Below are 23,840 nucleotides of genomic sequence, written 5' to 3'. Positions count from 1 at the left end.
GTTCCAGAGTCAGACTTTTATTTTATGAACTCATGGTCAAAATGGAATACAACACCAGCTTTTAAGTACTTTCCCCATCAGTTCCTTTTCTGTAAAAAAATTTTTTTGAAAAAAGATGGTGGAGGTATTGACGTCTAATTTACATTTAAAAGATACCCTTTGTAGAGCTTTCACCACTGTATACAACTGTTAACCACCGCCACCATGAAAATAGAGAAAATTCTCATCATTTGAAAATGCTCCTTTGTGCCGTTTGCCCTGAGACTCTGTCCTTCACTCCCATCCTGCGGTGACCTCTGGTACACTGCTGTGCCTATGGCTGTGTTTTCTCCAGAATGCCATTTACACAGAATCATGCCGTCTGTAGCCTATCGTGTGGCTTGTCTCTGGGTTGGCGATTATAAATAAAGGTGTCATGATTGTGTGAGTACAGGTCTTTGTGTGGACATTATTTTTTCATTTGTCTTGGAACGAATCCTCTAGGAGTAGAGCCATCGCATCATATGATACATGTATGTTTACTATCACAACTCAGTACCTGGTATGAGGATGTCCGCTCTACTTTCTGCTGATGCTGGTTTTATGATTTCTCTTTTTCCTACCTTCACTGTCAATCTATTTGTATCTCTGAATCTAAACTGTGTCTCCTGAAGAGCACATCACATAAATTTGCATCATTTTCTTAAAAATCCAGTCTATCAATGTCTACCTTATGATTGGATTGTTTAATCTACTCACATTTAACGTTCTTATTGATAGAGCTGTATTCACATGTGCCTTTACACTCTTTTTTCTTTTTCATGTGTTTTTTTACCTTGGTTCTTTCTTTACTACGTTTTTTTTTTTTTAATCACAGCGATGTTAACAATGTAGCATTTTATTTTCTTTAATGATTGTCTCTCTATATTCTTTGAGGTACAGTAGTCCCCCTTATCCATGGGGGATACGTTCCGAGACCCTCGTGGACGCCTAAAACTTCAGATAGTACTAAACCCTACATGCTGTGTGCTGTGTTTTTTCCTATCTGTTCATACAGTTTACGGCTTCTCGGGGGCATATCTGGATTGCAGCGTCCATTCTCTTGTGCTTTGGGCCATTATTAAGTAAAATAATGGTTCCTTGAACAGAAGCGCTGCAACTTCTCAGCAGTGGATCTTGCAACAAGAGTTCCTCGGTGACTGACAGGCAGGTGGTCGTGGACTCAGGGTGGATACACTGGAGGAAAAGATGACTCACCTTGGAGGGCCTGGCGCAGAGTTGGGTGGTGAGAGATTGTATGACACTGTTCATAATGATGTGCACTTTAAAACTTAGGCATTGTTTGTTTCTGGTATTTACTCTCTGGGATTTTCCCATTGGGTTTTTTTCCCGAATCTCTCTCTCTCTTTATTTAATTAATTATGTTTACATAGATTTTAGGGTCACACCGAATGCATCCCCCTTCCCCCGTATTTCCCTCAACATCTCCCTTGCCCCCCTCCATACAGCACCCTCCCCCTTCCCTTCAGGTTTATCCCATCCCGTCATCCCCTTTCCCTCTGTCCTCTTTCTCTCTGGTCCCTTTGATCCCTCCTCTGTCTCAGTTCCGTTCCTCGGTTCTCATTATTCCTTGGATTCCTCAAAAAAGTGAGGTCATATGATATTTTTCTTCCTCTGCCTGGCTTAAACGAATAGGTTAACAATAAAATCAAAGAAGAAATAAAACAATTCCTAGAAACAAATGATAATGAGCAAACAACTACTCAAAATTTATGGGACAGAGCAAAAGCAGTCCTGAGAGGCGCCATTGGTTTTTAACTCCCGATTAGATTTCTGTAAAGATATTGGGCTGTGCACACTATTGCACCTGGTTGAGCTATCGCAGTTTATGGCTTTTGAGTAATCAACTCATTTTTCCTAACTTGTTGCTTTCATAGATGTAGAGTTTAATGTAGCATTACCACATTGCCCTTACTATTTCCTGGGTCTATAACAAAATCATTGCTTTCATTCCTGCTACTGTTGACTTGTTTTCTCTCTCAATCCACCCCATCTGCTAGCAGTTTATTAAAGCTATCAATCATTTCAAAGAACCAGTTTTGATTTGTGTTTTCCTCTTTATTTCTGTTATGAATCTCATTGCTTCTGATCTTGTTTTTACTAAAATAAATTCTTATTTGCATTTCTTAGGCAGTTTGATTTCTGCAGTCTTAAACACCCTTTTGACGATAGGGACAGCCAGTGAGGATGAAGCTGAAATTTTAAAAGGGTGTGTCAGCCTGCTGCAAGTGCTTTGAATTGAGTGAAAGTCTAATTTTTAAAGTGTAGGAGTACTTATGAGAAGAGCACATGTTAGTTACACATTGTTTGTTCTTAAAATCATGCTTGGGAATAGTTTGTAAAAAGTCAGCAGGGCATTAATAGTGTGGTTGACTGCGGCCCCTCATTTTGCATTCCATGTCACATGGAGGCAATAATGGACCTCATTTCTAAACCCTTAATGTGCGCCATCAGAATCTGGAGCTCTTGAGATGTATTATCCCACTTAACACACAGAAGAATCTTAAACTGGCTCATGATCCCCATTTTAGAGCTTGGAAACAGGACAGGAGAGGTGGGATGACTGCTACTGGGTTTTCTTTCTTCCTTTATCGCTATTTGTTGCAGTCGGTGTTCTTCTGGCTGCACACGTCCCTTGTTACCTTCTAGCTCTAGAAAAATTTTCATCTTTCTTTTGTGTCCAGGCCCGAGGGCTGCCTGGAGCTTAGAGCCTAGAGGAGACCTCTAAGGATCCACTCTAGAAAGGCACCTCAACAGTGATTTCTGAATCTTCCCCGATGACGTCTGAAAAGACTTCCTGGGAAGTCACAGCAGCCTCTCATAGTTCCCTCTCAGAGCTGCTACTGAGGGGCCTCAGTGACCTGAAGCCCAGTCCTGGCACCAACTCCCCTCCCCCACGAGAGGGGCTGCTCCACAGCAGTAGAGAGATGAGAGAACCCTGCGAGGGAGGCAGTGGCCAAGGTCAGCGTCCCCTCAGAGGAAGAAAACATTTCTCAGACACCTGCCACGGACACACCCCGATCACGTGGCTCCTTATCAGGCTCAGAGGGAAGCCAGAATCTCCTCCTCTGGTGACTGAGATCAGAATTGATTTAGGTGTGAATGTCGATACCAGCAGAGCCAGTGGCCGAATGTTTGTGCGATGCCTGCGGAGAGGAACGGAGCCCCACATTCCTCCTGCTCAGAAACTCGTCCAGAGCCTCAGTGGCTTGACCGTCAGCCTGGGTTCCAGCTGGCCGGGACTTCTGCCAGCGGGGCTGCTCCAACCGAAGAAGGAGACGGGAAGCTCCAACTGGAGAGGCGGCAGAAAAGCTAAAGAATGTTCCAGAGGCTCTTAAAACAGTGGTTGAAAGAAAACTGGCAATCTCACCTCCCCTGACGAAAATCTGAACGGAGTCCATACACATGCTGGTGTTCCGGGATCCTGGGCGTGGATTCCTTTCGGGACCAAACGGTAAGCAATAGTCGGAAGAATAATTCAAACAGTTTACGACTGAACATCCGTCCTATCAGCATGAATACTGGTCAGATCCCAGGAAGGTCCTAACCTTTCCTGCCTGCAGTCAGACCGCTCTGAGGCGTTCCTGAGGCCAGGAGCCGTGCACCAGTGCTCCTCCACTCCAATGCTCTGACTCCCGTGATGCATGCTGTCACTTCCACTGCCTGGATCTCTGCCGTTCCTCCTATGCAGGTCTCAGTGACATATACAGTGTCCCTGCACTGAGAGTGCCTTGGAGATGCCCCTGTGCGTCTTGCCACTTTATTGACTGCCTCCAAGAAGCAGCCTTACTAATGTGGGAATGCACATGTGTTAATGTGAGATCCATCGGTTTCAAAAATCTCAGCCTACCCTCAGCAGGTGGTGGCACAGGGGCTACAGTGTCAACCTGAGATACTGAGGAACCTGGTTCAAAATGCTTAGGTCATAGGCTTGAGCGCAGGCTCAACTGCTGGAGCACGAGGTCGCTGGTTTGAGCCTGGAATCATAGAAATGACCCCATGGACGTTGGCTTGAGCCCAAGGTCGCTGGCTTAAGCAAGGGGACACAGGCTTGGCTGGAGCCCTCCCACTTCCTCCCATTGGGGCACATATGAGCGAGCAATCAATGCACAAGTAAGCGCTGCAACAAAAAATTGATGCCTCTCATCTCTCTCCCTTCCTGTCTCTCTGTCCTATGTGTCCCTCTCTCTGTCTGTCTCTCTTGCTAAAATAAATAAATAATAAAAGATTCTAAGCCTAAAGAAAGTGTGGATTTCTGACCTGTGGTGGCGCAGTTGATAAGGCGTCAACCTGGTTTGAAGCCACGGACCTGCCTCGTCAAGGCTCATATGAGAAGCAGTAACTATGAGTTGATACTTCCCACTCTCTGCTCAATAAAATCAATCAAAATATACAAATAAAACCTTTAAAAACTTAAAAGAACTTTAAAAAGAAAGTGTGGAAAGGAAATGTGGAATGGAGTGTGGTGGTTCGCCATTGCGTTCTTGTGTGAGCCGTTATGAATGTGCGCTAAATGCCAGCAGATGCCTCCCTCCTCTTTACACTGAGTGGCATTCCCCCTTGAGGGAGTTTCTGATGGATCATGTCGTTGTCGCTGCCAAATAAATATGCATATTAAAGGAAACCAACTTTAGAATTCAGGTTAGTTCATCTGTATTGGTGTGTCCTTGTCAGACCTGAGGTCACTACGGCTCAATCCAGAGCAGCAGATCCGAGTTTAGCAGGAGGAGCAGAGTTGGGAGGCGGAGCAGGGAGCACTCCAGAGAACACAGTCCTGTCACTGTTGGAGGCCCTGCAGCCAGAACAGCCTTCCGATCATCCGGCCGAGCCAACGGAAGGGGGTCCTGCGGGCTAGGGCCGGGGTCCCCTGTGCAGGGCTCCAGGGGACAGTCCTTGTTGCCTGGTGTCCCCGGCTTGGTGAATGTGGTGAACTGTTCCGTGCCTGCTGCATGAGAACCAGAACACCATTGAGTTATTAAGAGTCGGGAATTGGACATAATGCCTTCTCATTTCAGCAGTCATGGATGATTGCGTCTAGCCACCCCAGCTCAGAATCCGATGATGTGTGCCCCGAAAGTGACCGTACCGTCCATCCGGAGTGAAAATATGTCTGCATTCTGCCAGTGCGTGTTCAGCCGGTCCCCAGAGCGGCATTGCTGCAACGACATACAATCTCCTGCAGAGGACGTGGCTTGAGAACAGGGACATCTCGTAGATTCTGAACTTGTGACCTCATAGGAGAGGGTTGGAGATCTGTGGACCCTGCCGGGCTTCTCTCACCGGCCCAGGGGAGAAGGTCAGTAATGCAGGCCTGGTCTTTCCCGAAATACAAAGGCCTGAGTTCACCCTGGTCATTCTGGGTGTGCGGTGAGCAGGGAGAACGTGGCATTTTATTTTCACTGATTGATTCCTAGGAGTCAGGCTGTATGCTGCATGCTTCCACATGTCGGCTTATTTCGTCCTGTCCCAGAGAGCCCTCGCTGAGCAAGACTTCCATCCCAGTGTCCGAGGTTAGAGAGCAGAGTACAGGGAAGGCGGGGACTGTCCCCAGCTGGCAGACAGCAGAGTGACGGCCTCACTCCAGCAGCCACACCAGGTCAGTCCTGCCAGCCACACTCGTGTACCGCTCGTGGAGGTCTCCATCCTCTCCCGTGCCTCCCCGCTGCGTGCTGGGCTGGCAGTGGGAGTGGGGAAGAGGAGGAATCACAGAGCCAGTCCCTGCCTCGGGGAATTAGCTTTTACTCAGGGAGACAGACCTAAACCCTATAGGTGAGGTAGAGAGTGCGTCCTGGGTCCCCTGTGAGGCAGGTGGCCTGGAGAAGAGAGGAGTGAGAAGGGCCAGGGTGGGTGACGTGGCTTGAGGGGCTCACTGAGGGTGACGCTAACTGCTGAGTTTTCTATCAGGGAGGCACAAGGAGAATGAGTGGTCGGAACAAATGTCTGAGTCAGCGGCCACCGTCTCCCCACCTAAAGGCTCTGTCCCCATACCTGAATATGGGATGTAGGAGGAGATCTGGGGTCACATCTGAGACAACATACTGTTCTGAGTGACAGACTGGGAGCCAGAATCCAGTGATGTCCAAACACGTCCAGCTACTCCAGTTCTAGACCAGAGGCACTGGAGGTGAGGGGAGAAAATATTGGGAGAGAAGGGGGCAAAATGTAACACGTTGGTCAACTTGTATGAAATTCCAGAGAAGGTAAATATACAGAGACAGGAAGTAGAAGAGCTGTCGCCTGGGCCCGGAGGTGGTAACGGGGATTGGCCGATAGCAGAAACACGGGGTGTCTATCGGGTGTTAGAAATGTTCTAAAACTGGATTGTGGTGATGGTGGCAGAATTCCTTAAGTTTCCTAAAAGTCATTGCATTGGACCGTAACTGAAAACTATACCTCAACTAAGCTATTTAGAAAATGCAATGCCCGTGTCCCAGTCAGTCACAGAGAGAAAATCATACCCTTGTTTTTATACCAGCAGGACCCCTGTGACTCTTCTGTGGGCCTGCATCCTGCCTACATGACCCATCATCGCCTGCCTCCTCAGGTGTCCCAGACGTCCCCGCCAGAGGGGGTCGCTGAGCGATAAGGCCAGGAGTGGGAGTGCACAGGTCTGTGCCTGTGTCTGTGTGTCTGTGTGTGTTTCCACATAGGTGTGCTTTGCATGGACGTAATGGTTGCCTCTCAATCCGTGGCTGAGGACAGGCTCCCATAAGCCACCCTGCATCTGAAATTCCACTTAGGTGTTTCTGTTCTTCTCGAGTCCCACAGACCCAGCTTCAGTTTCCTTGGCAACAAATCCCGGCCCTTAGCTTCAGCCTCTGATTACAGAAAGACACGCAGTTGGGTGAGGCGCTGTCCCTTCACAGAGCCACCTGCTCCAGCTCAGGGACACACTGGGAATGTGTAGCAGAGTGGTAACCAAAGCAACAGAACCCCAGCTGCCTTTCCACCAGCCAGGCCCTTCTGCATCCGCTCTGCCACCTGGTGTCAGGCAAGCAAGGGGACGAAAGGCATGAACACATTCCTCAGTCCTTGAAAATGTTCTAGATATGAAGGTAATATGAAGTAAGTGTACAGAGGCGGAGTAAGGTCGGTTGAGGTCCCAGGCGCAGCAGAAAATTTTGGTCTCTTACATTAGAAAAAAGTGTCATGTTGGGGTTTTGCAGGGACTGTCACCAGTCAGGACCCAGACCACACGCCCAGTGCACCCGCCTTAAATTCGCCTCTGTAATAAGATATAAACAGCTCTCGAAAGAAAGGACACATCCTGAAATGTTATAAATTTCTTGACAATAGCAACAATGGCAGTGGACCCCAATATTCTATTGAAAACCAGCAGATGTGAGCCCGGTCTGTACTTACGGTTGCCCTGGAGCGTGTTTAAAAGAACAGATGCAGGTGAACCGTCCCCAGAGGCTGAACTAGTAGGTCTGGAACGTGGCCCCAGCAGGAGCATTATTGAACGTTTCTGCTGTGAAAGCCTAGATTGCAGCTGTGGAAACTGAACCATCCTTATAGAAGAAATCTAACATCAGAATTAGTCTCTTTTTTACAAAGAGAGCAGATTCTGATCAATACCTGCTGTGCTTGGCCAGTAACTTAGGATGCGGAAAGGAGAATGCCTGTCAAAGTAAATGTGTGGTTTAAAACCCACATCGTACTTGATCCTCTTCATGTTTCTGAAAACAAAATTGTAAAGTCAAACCCCCACATTTGCTAAAGAAACATACTACCATTTACTTCCTGTGGAGAGTCCTTGTGTTTAGTTGCTTTAAAACTTTGTAAGACATTGTATAGATAAGTTTGTGAGACAGATCACAATAGTTCTGTGGAAATTACAGATGGCTGAGCTTTGTATCTGTTCATGTAAAAGATCTGCTGTCAGGCTTTCCCACTAATTTTCTTGAGTTGCATCTATAACATTTATTATCATTTATGTAATTAAATTAATTCATGTGCTCATGGAAAGACCAAGTAGGTCAGGATAGTTGTGAGGAAAAATAAAGGTGAGCAAATCCTTGTTTCACGCACGCTCATGAACGCTCACCTCAGGAGATGCCCTCTTTTGGCCACGATATGTGATTCAGCTGTGTCCTGATTCACTGAGTGGAGACATTCTCTCTGGAGTTCCAGGAGCAGATGAGCATTTCAGTGCGTTGAAAATATTACAGGATACAGGTTTTCCTTGCAGTTCCTGGGGAGGACCCAGCCAAACCTGGGCATAAGCCCTGCTCAGGACGCCTTCAGTGAGTTTGCCAAGAAGGAACCCTCACAGGGGAATTGACAAACATGTGGCATCACTTAGATGATGGTTTAGCCTCTTTCAGAATAGGTCCAGGGAGTCATCGGGCAATGGAGATCACACCTGGCAGCACCCATAGGATTTTGGTTTGAGGACAAGGGTGTCTCTTGGGCAGTGTCCACCCATGACACAGGGAAGATAGGTTTATGTTTGCCTGTAGATTTGCAGACTGGGACATCTGAGGTGAGATGCCCATAGGTGTCAGCCTATAGGGACCTCTGTGCCCAGATGAGATTTCATAGGTAGATTTGGTGATGCAGCAAGCCATCATCTTGCAAGGGGATAGAAATGAAAACGAAGCAGGTGGGTAAAGTCTCGGGGTAGCTCTGGTTCCCCAGAGATCACGGGTAGAATGAGAAGAGCACAGAGCACAGGTTGGAAACCGGGAGGTGGGAGTGGATGATTTAGGCAGGGATGAAAAAAAGAGTACCAGCAGGGAACCACCTGTGAGAGAGAAGAGGAAAGCAAGACGGGCTGTTGTCGCACTCGCTAAAAAACAGAGGGATCTGAAGAAGGTATTGGTTGTGTCTAAGACAGGATGGGATTCACTGGTTTGGCAACATGGAGCTCTAGCACAAATAAGCAAGGAAATGTTCCATAGATGGGCACACTGAGGAGGATCCAGAGTTAAACACATAAGGACGCTACTGCGGCTACACAACCAAGGAGCTTAGCTTGCAGATATTAATACACGGGTAATACAAGCACAGGGCATTGGGAGTTCAAAGTATGTTATTTCAGTGTATAACCCCCATAAATAGAGACAGCACCTCAGGATGCAGGGTGTGATGGGATCTGGTGCCCCTGATTAGCTGTATTCCTATCCTAGTGAGAGCTAGGCAGTGGATCCCGCCCACAGCGCCGCGTCCGCCATAGCGCCACCACCTGTTGCTGGGAGCCCGGGGGCGCGGCTGTGGAAGCGGCCTTGCGGGGTCTCTGGGGCTGGTTCTGTGACCGTCCCTGATAGACATGGTCACCAGGAAGAGTCCTTCAGCCACGGGGACTGGGACCTGGCGCGGAATGGCGGCGGGAAACAGCCGGTTTCCGTCCGGTCCGTGTCCATTCCGTTTCTACGGACGGCAGGGGGCAGTGGTGCCCCGTGTGAGCGCCAGGCCGCCTGTCCCCCCGCCCGTCCTGCTTGAAAAAAGCGCAGCGCGCCGTCTTCCTCAGTCGGAGGCTGCGTTCTGAGTCTGCGCGGACGGACTCCGCCGCCATCTTGGCTAAGCGGCTGCTTTTGCAGTAGCAGCCCTGAAAACTTGTATCTTGTGGACAAAAACGCGTTCCTTTTCAAATGGCCCTTTCTACCTAGTTTGGCAGCCTGGCTGGGGTGGCCTAGCAACCAGTGTGTCTGCCTCTCTGAAGGGCGTCGTCCTTGCTCTCTCCCCCTTTTGGAGAGGGGGCGGGGCTGATGGGCCTAGAGCAGTGGGTGTCAGTCAGGGCAGTCCCTCAGCTCCACTCTGGACAATGGGGGACAGAGGAAGTACAGTACAGTCATCAAACCGCGGCCCCATCTCCGCAAACAGACCATGAAGAGTAGAAGGTGCCCTTTAAGTATATACTAAGTTTCATTTTGGCACAGGACTTTTTTGAAAGTCTTTTTTACAGTTTCAATTCCTCCTGAAATATAATGGAAACATTTTCCAAGCTGTTGAAAGCTTTTGCGAATCTATCCCACCTCCCGCCCGAAAAGAATTTATTTTTTATTTATTAATAAATTTTTATTAATGGTAATGGGATGACATTAATAAATCAGGATACATATATTCAAAGAAAACATGTCTAGGTTATTTTGTCATCAAATTATGTTGCAAACCCCTCGCCCAAAGTCAGATTGTCCTCCGTCACCCTCTATCTAGTTCTCTGTGCCCCTCCCCCTCCCCCTAACTCTCTCCCTCCCTCCCTCCCATGTCCTCCCTCCCCCCCACCCTTGGTAACCACCACACTCTTGTCCATGTCTCTTAGTCTCATTTTTATGTTCCACCAATGTATGGAATCATGTAGTTCTTCTTTTTTTCTGATTTACCTATTTCACTCCTTATAATGTTATCAAGATCCCACCATTTTGCTGTAAATGATCTGATGTCATCATTTCTTATGGCTGAGTAGTATTCCATAGTGTATATGTGCCACATCTTCTTTATCCAGGCTTCTATTGAAGGGCTTTTTGGTTGTTTCCATGTCTTGGCCACTGTGAACAGTGCTGCAATGAACATGGGGCTACATGTGTCTTCACGTATCAATGTTTCTGAGGTTTTGGGGTATATACCCAGTAGAGGGATTGCTGGGTCATAAGGTAGTTCTATTTGCAGTTTTTTGAGGAACCACCATATTTTCCTCCATAATGGTTGTACTACTTTACAGTCCCACCAACAGTGAATGAGGGTTCCTTTTTCTCCACAGCCTCTCCAACATTTGCTATTACCCGTCTTGTTGATAATAGCTAATCTAACAGGAGTGAGGTGGTATCTCATTGTTTTTGATTTGCATTTCTCTAATAACTAATGAAGCTGAGCATCTTTTCATATATCTGTTGGCCATTTGTATCTCTTCCTGGGAGAAGTGTCTGTTCATGTCCTCTTCCCATTTTTTTATTGGATTGTTTGTTTCTTTGTTGTTGAGTTTTATGTGTTCTTTGTAAATTTTGGATATTAGGCCCTTATCTGAGCTGTCGTTTGAAAATATCAGTTCCCATATAGTTGGCTGTCTGTTTATTTTGATATCAGTTTCTCTTGCTGAGCAAAATCTTTTAACTCTGATGTAGTCCCATTCATTTATCTTTGCCTTCACTTCTCTTGCCATTGGAGTCAAGTTCATAAAATGTTCTTTAAAACCCAGGTCCATGATTTTAGTACCTATGTCTTCTTCTATGTACTTTATTGTTTCAGGTCTTATATTTAGGTCTTTGATCCATTTTGAATTAATTTTAGTACACGGGGACAGGCTGTAGTCGAGTTTCATTCTTTTGCATGTGGCTTTCCAGTTTTCCCAACACCATTTGTTGAAGAGGCTTTCTTTTCTCCATTGTATGTTGTTGGCCCCTTTATCAAAGATTATTTGACCATATATATGTGGTTTTATTTCTGGGCTTTCTATTCTGTTCCATTGGTCTGAGTGTCTATTTTTTTTGCCAATACCATGCTGTTTTGATTATCGTGGCCCTATAATATAGTTTAAAGTCAGGTATTGTAATGCCCCCAGCTTCATTCTTTTTCCTTAGGATTGTTTTGGCTATTCGGGGTTTTTTATAGTTCCATATAAATCTGATGATTTTTTGTTCCATTTCTTTAAAAAATCTCATAGGGATTTTGATGGGAATTGCATTAAATTATATATTGCTTTGGGTAATATGGCCATTTTGATTATATTTATTCTTCCTATCCAAGAACAAGGAATATTTTTCCATCTCATTGTATCTTTTTCGATTTCCCTTAACAATGCTTTGTAATTTTCATTATATAGGTCCTTTACGTTCTTTGTTATGTTTATTCCTAGGTATTTTATTTTTTTTGTTGCAATCGTGAAGGGGATTATTTTTTTGAGTTCGTTTTCTAATATTTCATTGTTGGCATATAGAAAGGCTATGGACTTTTGTATGTTAATTTTGTATCCTGCGACATTACTGTATTGGTTTATTGTTTCTAATAATCTTTTTGTGGAGTCCTTCGGGTTTTCGATGTATAGGATCATATCATCTGCAAAAAGTGATACCTTTACTTCTTCTTTTCCGATATGGATGCCTTTTATTTCTTTGTCTTGTCTGATTGCTCTGGCCAGAACTTCTAGCACCACGTTGAATAAGAGTGGAGAGAGTGGACAACCCTGTCTTGTTCCTGATTTAAGGTAGAAAGTCCTCAGTTTTATGCTGTTTAATAGGATGTTGGCTGATGGTTTATCATATATGGCCTTTATCATGTTGAGATATTTTCCTTCTATACCCATTTTGTTGAGAGTCTTAAACATAAAATTGTGTTGTATTTTATCAAAAGCCTTTTCTGCATCTATTGATAAGATCATGTGGTTTTTGTTCTTTGTTTTGTTGATATGGTGTATTACGTTAACCGTTTTGCGTATGTTGAACCATCCTTGAAATTCTGGGATGAATCCCACTTGATCATGATGTATTATTTTTTTAATATGTTGTTGTATTCGGTTTGCCAGTATTTTGTTTAGTATTTTAGCATCTGTATTCATTAGAGATATTGGTCTGTAGTTTTCTTTCTTTGTGCCATCCTTGCCAGGTTTTGGTATGAGGGTTATGTTGGCCTCATAAAATGTGTTTGGAAGTGTTGCTTCTTCTTCAATTTTTTGGAAGACTTTGAGTAGAATAGGAACCAAGTCTTCTTTGAATGTTTGATAGAATTCACTAGTATAACCGTCTGGGCCTGGACTTTTATTTTGGGGAGATTTTTAATAGTTTTTTCTATTTCCTCCCTGCTGATTGGTCTGTTTAGGCTTTCTGCTTCTTCATGACTCAGTCTAGGAAGGTTGTATTGTTCTAGGAATTTATCCATCTCTTCTAGATTGTTGTATTTGGTGGCATATAATTTTTCATAGTATTCTACAATAATTCTTTGTATTTCTATGATGTCTGTGGTGATCTCTCCTCTTTCATTTTGGATTTTATTTATTTGAGTCCTTTGTCTTTTTTCCTTGGTGAGTCTTGCCAAGGGTTTGTCAATTTTGTTGATCTTTTCAAAGAACCAGCTCCTTGTTTTATTGATTTTTTCTATAATTTTTCTGTTCTCTATTTCATTTATTTCTGCTCTGATTTTTTATTATCTCCTTTCTTCGGCTGGTTTTGGGTTGGTCTTTGTTCTTCTTTCTTTCTAGTTCCTTAAGGTGTGAAGTTAAGTTGGTTTTACTGTCGGACTCTCTCTTGTTTGTTTCATATAGGCCCTGAAGTGATATGAACTTTCCTCTTATTACTGCTTTTGCTGCATCCCAGAGATTCGATATGTCTTACTTTTCATTTTCATTTGTCTGTATATATCTTTTGATTTCTGCGCTTATTTCTTCTTGACCCATTCATTTTTTAGAAGTGTGTTTGTTTAGTTCCCACATTTTTGTGGGTTTTTCCCCTCTTTGTTGGCAGTTGAATTCTAGTTTCAAAGGCTTTATGATCAGAAAATATGCTTGGCACAATTTCAATTTTTCTAAATTTGCTGATATTGTCTTTGTAGCCAACATATGGTCAATTCTTGAGAATGTTCCATGTACACTAGAGAAAATGTATACTCTGTCGCTTTGGGATGAAGTGTCCTGTAGATGTCTATCATATCCAGTGTTCTAGTATTTCGTTTAAGGCCACTATTCTTTATGATTCTCTGTTTGGATGACCGATCTAGAGCCGTCAGCGTGTATTGAGGTCTCCAAGTATGATTGTATTTTTGTTAGTTTTTGTTTTAAGGTCAATAAGTAGCTGTCTTATATATTTTGGTGCTCCTTGGTTGGGTGCAATTATATTAAGGATTGTTATGTCTTCTTGATTCAACTTCCCCTTAATCATTATGAAATGACCAGTTTTGTCTCTGAGTACTTTTTTCTGTCTTGTAGTCAGCATTATTAGTATTGAGTATTGCTACACCTGCTTTTTTTGGGTGTTGTTTGCTTGGAGTATTGTTTTCCCAGCCTTTCACTTTGAATTTGTTTTTATCCTTGTTGCTTAGATGTTTTTCTTGTAGGCAGCATATAGTTGGATTTCTTTTTTAATCCATTCTGCTACTCTGTGTCTTTTATTGGTAAGTTTAATCCATTTACATTTAGTGTAATTATTGACACTTGTGGGTTCCCTACTGCCATTTTATAAATTGCTTTCTGTTAGTTTTGTATCTAGTTTGATTCTTCTCTTTTGTTTTTCTATCATTTGTTTTTGTTTGTTTGTGTTCCATACTTCTTTCCTCTGGTGTGCTACCTTTTTTAAGTCAAGTGTTTTGTGTGGTTTTTCAAGGGTGGTTACCATTAAGTAATGAAAAGGGTACCTACCATATTCATTATAGTACCCTATCTTATAAGTATTTCTGCACTTCATCATCCTTTGCTACTGTTAATCTCCATCCTCTCCCCCCTTTTTTTCCTTTGTTGTCACAGTTTAAGTTTGGTTTTATTGTGTTCTTGGTGGAGCTGTTACTTTGGTGTTGTTTTCTTTTGTTCTTTGAATCTGGTTGTAAAAACCCCCCTTAGTATTTCCTGGAGTGGGGGCTTTCTGTTGATAAATTCTCTCATCTTTTCTGTATTTGTGAATGTTTTTATATCTCCTTCATACTTGAAGGATAGCTTTGATGGGTATAGTATTCCTTGGCTGAAAGTTCCTCTCTTTCAGGGCTTTAAATATTGGGGTCCACTCTCTTCTAGCTTGTAGAGTTTCTGCTGAGAAATCTGATGATATTCTAATAGGCCTTCCTTTATATGTTGTACTTTTCTTTTCCTGGCTGCCTTGAGAATTTTTTCTTTGTCATTGGTTTGTGTCATCTGTATTATGATTTGCCTTGGAGTGGGTTTGTTGGGGTTAAGAAAACTTGGTGTTCTGTTTGCTTCTTGAATTTGAGGCTTTAGTTCCTTCCACAGGCTTGGGAAGTTCTCGTCTATTATTTGTTTGAGTATATTCTCCATTCCATTTTCTTTCTCTTCTCCCTCTGATATACCTATTATTCTTATGTTTATTCTTTCTGATGGAGTCAGACAATTCCTGTAGGGCTTTCTCGTTTTTTATTATTTTTGAGTCTCTTTCTTCTTCTCTCTGTTGTGCCTCAAGTTGTTTGTCTTCTATTTCACTAATCCTATCTTCAATCTGGGCTGTTCTGTTAGCTAAGCTTGTTACCTCGTTTTTCAGCTCGTGAATTGAGTTTTTCATTTCTGTTTGATTTGTTTTTATAGTTTCAATTTCCTTGGTAATATATTCTTTGTGTTCATTGAGTTGTTTTCTGATCTCCCTATATTGCCTTTCTGTGTTTTCTTGTATATCTCTGAGTATTTTTAAGATTTCTATTTAAAATTCTCTGTCATTTAGCTCCAAGGCTTCCAATATGTTAAGTCTTTTCTCCATAGATTTTTCCACATCTATTTGTGTTACCTCTCTTTCTTTTGTATCCATAATATTCGATTTCCTCTTTCTTAACGGCATCTGAGGGTGGTCTTATTGATAGCACGCAGGCGCACTCCCTCGCGGCTTGAATGAGCGTGAGCGTCGCTGCGGTAGCTTCCTCCACATCCTTGTCTCTCAGATTCAAGTAATAACAGTCCTTTCGCTATCAGTTTGTGTGGAACTTCGGAATGCTCCGAGGATAAATTTTTCTGTTCTAGTTGATAAATTTGTTGTGATTTAGGGGAGAGCTGTCGGACGCGCTTCTCACGGCGCCATTTCCGTGACGTCACTTATTAATTATTTATTTATTTAATCAGCTGAGTTTTGAAAAGCGAGAGGGCATATGGTGGAGGGAGAAACATTGGTTTCTTGTTCACTTATTTATGCATTTAAGGGCTGGTTCTTGTATGTGCCCATTCGGGAGATCAGACCCTCAAGCCTGCTGACCAGGACGAAGCTGTAACCATGTGAACTACCGGCGGCGGGGGAGGTTTCTGTAAATGTTGAGTGGAAGAGGCCATGACCTGTGACCCAAGGATAGCAGGGCAGGTCCCCTTTTTGGGAGCAGCAGCTGCAGCGCATGCCTCTTGTATTCTTTTTCAATGAGCGCTGCGATGAGGACCTAACACTGGGTGGGTGCTCTGGAAATATTGCGAGATGTTTCAAAACTTACTTTTCTGGTCGTATGATCCACCTTTTCCTAGCTCTGTAAGCTAGCACAAAGGCTTTACACGTGTTTAATTGCGGGTTTGTTTGTCTGTTCGTTCTCTATTTGGTACCTTGGCAAGTTTGCACCTTTTCGCGTCACTCGAATGACTCAAACTCAGATGTTTGTCCCTCAGCCAAGCAAACCGGGCAACTGAAGGCGCTTTGGTTTCCTCGTGAAACGCTCGGGACAGAGCCCAAGTATTTCCGTTGTCAAGGCCTTTCCCTTTGCTCCATAAGAAGTTCAGTGAGACCAAAGTAACCATAAGTAGCACAGACTGGCCTTGGTAGAGAGGGTGCACCTTTGACTGTAGTTCCCCGTTTTCATCGGCGTTCTCATTATATCGGCAGACTTTCCAGAAGGACCCTGCCCTACTGCGTGGTCCATATTGACATTAGACTCTCTCGGGTCACAGGGGCTTATACCCATACAAGCCAACGGAAGGCCATGCAGGGAATCAGAAACACAAGAAATCCAAGATGATAGGGAACCAGAGCACCGAGATTTATGCAAGGTGCCATCCACTCCCTTGAACAGTGCAGTTCAGCCACAGGAAAGAACTGACCGATTTTTGCACTGAAGCAATTGGCCAATTCTCCCGGAAATGTATCCAGACTGTTTTTTTCAAACACAAAAGGCGGGGCAGAGAAAAGTTCATGGTACTATACTGCCACCTGCTGACCACAGAAACTTTGAGCCATTGTTCCTGCTAAGAAGATGCCTGTGCTCCATTAGGTTACTAAAACTGAAAAGAAAGAACAAAAAAATACAGATGGACGATTTCTCCGCACATCAACACCAGATGCTCAAAAAAGGCAGGGACCAGCCCAAGAGGACCGCTGCCATACAAAGACCACCAGCACCTCCTCCCGCCCTCGGAACCATAGCAACATTGGCAGAAGCCCAGGGTCCCTGGTACAGGAACCTACCCCCTGGGAGGCTTCTAGACTTGGACCTGAGCCAGAACTTAGGGCGGTGCCTGACCGCCAGCCCACCTCAGCTGGTAGTGGTTGCAGGGACCCTTTGCTGGACAGGAACAGTGATGTCCAGGTTCTATGGACCAACCTTCCCAGCCCCAGCAGGCGCAGGCATGGGGCTCTGTATCAATTCCTTGATCACCCTAGGCCCTACCTAGCCCGTGAAGAGACTGGTGCCTTGGCACAATCGCCTACCTACTCTCGGGCCTCATTTTTTTTTTCTTTCTTTTTTTATATATTTTTTAATTATTTATTTTGAGAGGCAGTGCAGAGAAGCGGGAAGCATCCACTCCCATATGTCCTTTGAACGAGCAAGGCAAGGGCTTAGGACCCGTGACCTCAGTGTTCCAGGTTGACACTTTAGCCACTGTGTCTCCACAGGTGAGGCTCAGGCCTCATTCTCGCAAAACCTAGTGACATCAGGGCCCAGGAGGCTGACCTGGTCACTCCTGGGGTCGCTCTGATCTCAGGTCGTTCTCCTCCAGGTCACCCGGGCATCACCTTGCACAGGTCATGGTCTTGAACCTCAGAAAGCCAGCCGACCGTCCTTCCCTCCCACGATGTTGTAGAACTGTCCTCTGTGGACACCTCAACACTGTGCCGGGCGCAACCAGCTCCCTCCTTCTAATGTGTGGGCCTTCGGGCCTCTTGGGGTCTCCAGGGTGGACCCCACAGGTTTCCTCGCTTTCTAGCAGCCCCCTCCTTCTGCTTACGCAGCCCACTCAGGACTAGGAATTCCTCTTCTTTCCTGTTCCTTGACTTTTAATGGATCGGTTGACATTTTAAAATTTTTATTGTTTTAGATTTTATGTATTCATTTTAGGGGGGGCAGGAAGCATCAACTCCCATATGTTCCTTGGCCAGGGAAACCAGGGATTTGAACTAACGACCTCAGAGTTCCAGATTGACAGTTTATCTACTGCGGTTGACTTGTCGAGAGACAGAAGGAGACACACACACAGAGGTGGAGAGAGACATCAATTCCTTGTTCTATTCACTGAGGCGTTCTCTGGCTGGTTCTGCTATGGGCCCTGATCCCGGGATCACATCCCCAACCTTGGTGTATCGGGAAGGCACTTTAACCACCCCAGCTAGCCGGCCGGGGTCTCCACATCCCTTTGCACAGCTGCCTCTCTGTCCATTCTGCCCCTGTCACACTCCCCCACTACGCCCCTGTATGGGACACAGACCTGCCAGTATGTGTGCGCGGGATCCTTGAGGTCAGAAATGTCTAACCTGACTGAATTTCAGTTGTCCTAAACCCGTGACTAGGAGAGAGCATCGCATCCCACCGTCCTCTCCGTCCTAACCTCCACCACTACCTTACACGCTCACAACCATCTTCCGTTCCACTGGGGAACACAGAGCCCGTGAGAGGTGTCTTATCCGAGGTGCACAAGTCCAGTCGACCCGTCTTTGCCCTGATGTTCGCTGCTGCCCCTGCGCACGCCAGCTTCTGGCTGTGCTCAGCAGCCACGCCCTCCGCCCTCCCACGCCAGCTCGCACAGACGCCAACACACACGCTCACATACACGCCCTGCACCCCATCGGTCCCCCGCCTGTGTCAGGGTCCCATGTCCTCCACAGGCTCAGGGACTCTATTCCTCCATTCTCCATCACTCCTCTGTCCTGACCCCTCACTGAGGAGGAGGGAGAGCTAACCCGATGGGGTTGCTGCTGGAGCCCTACACGGTCAGGACGCTGGGCTCCTAAGGAATTAAGATACAGGTGTTAGAAGAAGAGGGCAGTTTGTTCTTCAGTATGTGATTTATCGTCCCCAAAGTAAGAGAGAGAACGGCCCAGGATGCACGTACCAGAAATGCCTAGGGATCCTGCGGGTGTTGAAAGGATGACAGAGTGTTGGGAGCCGGCAGGGACCTCAGAGGAGACGCTTTCGGTGCAGGAGGGAGGAGCAGCGTTCTGAAGCAGCGCCCTGTCTGCGGGAAGACCCACCCTCCATCCTGCCCGCACTCTTACCTCAGTGACCCACGGAGCTGTGGGGTGAGAGACACCACCTCTTCCAAGTCAAAATCCCCAATCGGTGGTGTCAGGGGAGAAGGAGACTGAGAGTGAACTCGGAGGAGGGGAAATGATCGGCCCTTCAAGCAAAGGAGGCTAAGGGGCAGGAAGAGTGGTGCGCTGGGAGCCGACAGCAGTCCTGTGATGAGGACCTTGGATGCAGGGGGCTGAGGTGCTGGGTGGTGTCAGGAGCTGCGCCCGTCCGTGAGTTTTTGAGTGGGCCAGAGGTTCAGACAAAACGTCTCTTGCAAAGGCCTTTCTTGTTTCCAGACCACAGAGGCCCGGGAAGCGCTGAGGAGCCAGGAGAGCTTTGTCTTGTCTGTGTGCCGGGCTCAGATGGATTTAAAGCCCCGGTTGACTTACGGCCTGTTGATGAGGTTGTTCCTAGACCAAGCGCTTCTGGTGGTGAGGAGGCTGCGCTGTGGGGCCCTGCGGACTAGGAAGAGCGGGGCCAGGACACAGAGCAATAGGAAAGAACTCCCTCGCGATTGGAGATTCTGGTCGCTGTAGAGGTGAGAGAAGCACCTAGACCCAGGTCACCGCCAATGGCTTGGTGGGTCCTTAGAAGTGGAGAGGAAAACCTGATCCGGTTCTTCCAATATTTTCCCGTGAACCACACGTGACCAGCCACCATGACATCGCCGGGGACACATTCTCTTGGGTGAAGGAGCAGGAAAGTGCAGGGAGAAGCAGGAGGGAGCTCCGCCATCCGTACCGGGCCCCAGCCAGGAGCTATGAGAACTGCAGGCCTCTGCGGAGGAACGCCTGTCTTTCCAAAGCTCCTCACCCTGCCCCTGTTTGGGGGAGTTAGGGAGGGTAGAGTCAGATGCCAGGAGGCAGAAGATGAGGCAAGGGAACCCGGGATGGAGCGTGACTGTGGAAACGGAGCAACCAAGCCCGCCCGTCCTACAGATGGCCCCCCCGGGAGGCACAAGGGTCCCGGCGGCCTCTTGGCCTCGATTCTGGTTTGGGTTGGAGAGACTCTAGGGCAGGGGCAGTCAACCGTTTTATACCTACCGCCCACTTTTGTATCTGTGTTAGTAGTAAAATTTTCCAACCGCCCACCAGTTCCACGGTAATGGTGATTTATAAAGTAGAGAAGTAACTTTACTTTATAAAATTTGTAAAACAGAGTTACAGCAAGTTAAAGCATATAATAGTAATTACTTACCAAGTACTTTATGTCAGATTTTTGCTAAGTTTATAAGCTTTTATAAACAGCTTACTATAGTTAAATCTATCTTGTATTTATAAACTGGTTGCTCCGCTACCACCCACCATGAAAGCTGGAACGCCCACTAGTGGGCGGTAGGGACCAGGTTGACTACACCTGCCCTAGGGCGTCGGGCACTTCTGTCTCCTGCGCAGGGAGTAGGGCTGTGGGAATGCTGTTCTGAGAGGGAAGAACCCCTGGAGGCAGAGCGGATCTATATGCGTTTCCTGAGTCCCGTAGCTCTGTGTAAAGTAGGCCTGTTACAGGGACACAGTGTCTGACAGGTCGGTGGTTTTGCATCATTCCGAGGGTGTCCTCTACGGAAAACACTGGGAATGCCAGGGGCACCGCGTTTCCCAGAGGTGGAGACCTCACACCTGCCCTGTCTGAGCGTCAGTCACTAGGAGGGTTTGGTCGCAGCTCTTCCCCGGACACGAGGCAGCGCCTGTGTCGGTGCAGGGATGTGTGGGAGACAAGGGCAGGGTCCCCCTTGAAGATGAGCTTCTCTGAGGACACAGCGGGCTTGACAGGAGAGATTGGGAGATGCTCTGGGCCTGTCGGCAGCGACCGCGAATCTCCACGTGCCCTGGAAGGACACTGGCAGGATTCACCGTCAAAGGACATGAGGAGGAAAACGCCGACTTCTCCTTGTAAAACTATTGACTCTCTGCATGTTCCCGCAGGCTTCGTCTCCTGGCTCTGGAAACGTTTCCTGAAGCCCAGCTCCGGGACTCGGGCCTGGAAGTGAAGGCCTGTTCTGTTCCTGTTCAAGGAGAAGGAGCCTGCCATCGCCTGTGGGGGCTCGGACAGCCGTGAGGAGTCCCTGCGCGGCCCAGTGACACCCTCCTCAGCTGCTCCACTCCGTGAGTCTCACCGGGGCTCTCTTACCGTGACCCGTGTCAGGGGTCCGTTGATGGGTCGCTTAGATGTTGTCCCGGGTTCAAGGGAGGAGGCCAGGACCCCGAGGTCCCCAGTCAGAGACAGAATGGAAGGTGGGTGCAGCAGGAGTTCTGGGGGACACTGTGCAGACATGGCCGACTCCTTGTGGCTCCTCAGGGGCCCCGGCACCCACTCTGGTTCATTCCCTGGGCCTGGCTGAGCTGACCTTCCTCACAAGGGCCGCCCGCTGAGCAGGACGGAATGTAAGGGGAGGGACGCAGCCCCGAGTTCGAGGTGGCTTCACTTCCGTAGCCCTGGGCCGAGGCCCACACGGGGTGGGGGGTGAGCACAGATGCTCAGTGAGTGAGTCTCAGCGCAAACGCTCCCGCTCAGATCTCTGCCCCACGTCCCCACTTCCTTCCTCATTGGGGGAGGGGACCTGTGACACCCTCTGTGCCTCACTAGCTGGTTCCTATGGACATGATGGCCCGAGTCTCCCGGGTCCCAGTGGGGAAGCCCCCCATGTGTGGGGCAGGCCTACCTTGCATTTCTGACGGACCTCTTGGTCGGTACCTGGTGTCCCCTGACCGCCTCCCTCTCAGGTAACTGTGCCGACCCGTGACCCCGTGCGACATCCGCCTGTGCACGCCAGGGCACGACTGCCCTCTCCACAGCCTCGGATGCGGGTCCTCTGCCCCTTGCCTGCTGCGGCTTCCCTCCTCAACCCCCTGCCCTTGGGCAGCCGCTTTCTCCATCTCGCCCCCACCCCCAGCCCCCTGGGAGGAGTGCAGCCCCCCAGGTTCCCCTTCCAGTACAGCCGGGCGGGGCCGGGTTCAGCTCCGGAGAGCTATGTACGCTGTGTGTGTAACACTCCAGGCGTCCCTGGCAGAGCGTCCTGCTGTGTGTCTAGAGGGTGAATGAGCTGTTACCCTCTTCTACTTGCAGCCTCTCTTCACTTCTGGGGACTCACGTCCCTCCTCCGATGGGCGTGTCCTCCGTCTGTCCCTGCTGCTGTAGGTCGGCCCCCCCAGACCCCATGCTCCCCATTATCTCTCTCCTCCCCGCCTGGATAAGAGGACCTTCTGCAGGGGGAGTGTATCCCTTGTCTATCCTGTTCACTCCTCGGCTCGCATCCCGTCCCGGGTCCATCGGGCATGCTGGGAATGTGTGCCACGAGGAGGACAACAGGAGAATATGTTGGCACATAAGCCTCCCTTCTTCCCAAGCTCTAGCTAAAGTGGGTCCATTTGCCAGGGTCGCCAGAACAGTCCTCTAACATGAGCGTAGAGAAGACACTGTGGGATCAGATGATGCGGATGTGATGGCGGCCTTGGGTAGGCCAGTCGCAGAGGAGCGATAGGCACAGAAGCCTCATTGAAGGGAATTGAGGAGCAAACATGGTTTTGGAAGAAGTTGAAATACAGTGTGTCCATAAAGTCATGGTGCACTTTTGACCGGTCACAGGAAAGCAACAAAAGACAGTAGAAATGTGAAATCTGCACCAAATAAAAGGAAAACCCTTCCAGTTTCTATAGGATGATGTGGCAGCATGTGCGCATGCGCGGATGATAACATAACACCGTGTATGCAGCGGAGCAGCCCACGGCCATGCCAGTTGAGATGTGGAAGGTACAGAGGAAAGTTCAGTGTGTTCTGTGGCTCGCTAAATTCGAATCCATGACCAAAGTGCAACGTGAATATCGGTGCATTTATAACAAAGCGCCACCACATAGAAATAACATTACTCGGTGGGATAAGCAGTTGAAGGAAACCGGCAGTTTGGTGGAGAAACCCCGTTCTGGTAGGCCATCAGTCAGTGACGAGTCTGTAGAGGCTATACGGGATAGCTACCTAAGGAGCCCTAAAAAATTTGTGCGTGAGCCCAGATATAACTGCACTGAATAGGTATGAAACTGGGAGAGTTTTCCTTTTATTTAGTGTAGATTTCACATTTCTATTGTCTTTTGTTGCTTTCTTGTGACCGGTGAAAAGTGCACCATGACTTTACAGACACACTGTATTTTCACTTTGAAAATCAACTTTAAGGGGTCCATCGCTGCAGAATGACAGGTGAAAAGGGGGTCGGGAAACCCGCACTAGATACGGAATGGTCCCCCATACAAGGAGCATCTGGTGTTGGAGGAGACCACGGACACGTGCAGGAGCCAAGTCAGTCTGTGAGCACCGGGTAGGTAGGTGGAAGGCACGGGGACCTGAGCCCAGGGGAGGGCTGGCTCCATCAGCACAGGGATGCCCCTGGGCGGCAGAGGCAGGCAGGACAATAACAGGTCCAGATGCATTTGGGAAGAGTGAGTACCCTCCCTCCCTGCTCCCCTGGTCTGGAGAAATGAGTAGGGCAGGTCGCTGGGACAGAGAGGGCGGCTAGTGAGTGGGGGAGTGGTTTGGGTAGGAAGAGGGGAGAGTGAGAATCGGTGGGCTTCTGATTCTGGATTTAAGACATTCTAGGTAAAGCTTAGATGTGTTGTCATCAATGCTGCAGAGCTCAGATCCAGGTAGGGATGTGTCCGTACTGGGGCAGAGGGGGACAGCCTGAGGTGGGGTGGGGGGCAGAAAGGAGCAAGCGACTGTGTTAGAGGCAGAGTATATAGTCCTGGAGAACCTGG

The 23,840-nt window shown here is 47.5% G+C and overlaps 1 long non-coding RNA gene and 1 pseudogene across 3 annotated transcripts in view; both read left to right on the top strand.

The window, feature by feature from the left end:
- LOC136317149 (uncharacterized) overlaps nt 1-23,840 on the top strand; it is a 221,203-nt gene that overhangs the window by 176,056 nt on the left and 21,307 nt on the right. Inside the window, exons 10-13 of one of the 3 annotated variants that reach the window (XR_010727842.1) lie at nt 5,055-5,335; nt 5,512-5,635; nt 6,515-6,647; nt 21,021-21,200. The exons of 1 other annotated variant lie outside the window; for it this stretch is intronic. This is a non-coding gene — a long non-coding RNA (uncharacterized lncRNA). The remainder of the gene's footprint in view (nt 1-5,054; nt 5,336-5,511; nt 5,636-6,514; nt 6,648-21,020; nt 21,201-23,840) is intronic. One more of the 3 variants, XR_010727844.1, reaches the window with a different exon arrangement.
- LOC136317283 (protein FAM156A/FAM156B-like) lies at nt 2,817-3,418 on the top strand (annotated as a pseudogene).

The sequence above is a fragment of the Saccopteryx bilineata genome, chromosome X (genome assembly GCF_036850765.1).
Source record: "Saccopteryx bilineata isolate mSacBil1 chromosome X, mSacBil1_pri_phased_curated, whole genome shotgun sequence".
NCBI classification, from domain to species: Eukaryota; Metazoa; Chordata; class Mammalia; order Chiroptera; family Emballonuridae; genus Saccopteryx; species Saccopteryx bilineata.
The sequence above is the reverse complement of the archived record's forward strand: the minus strand, read 5'-3'. Positions and strand labels throughout refer to the sequence as shown.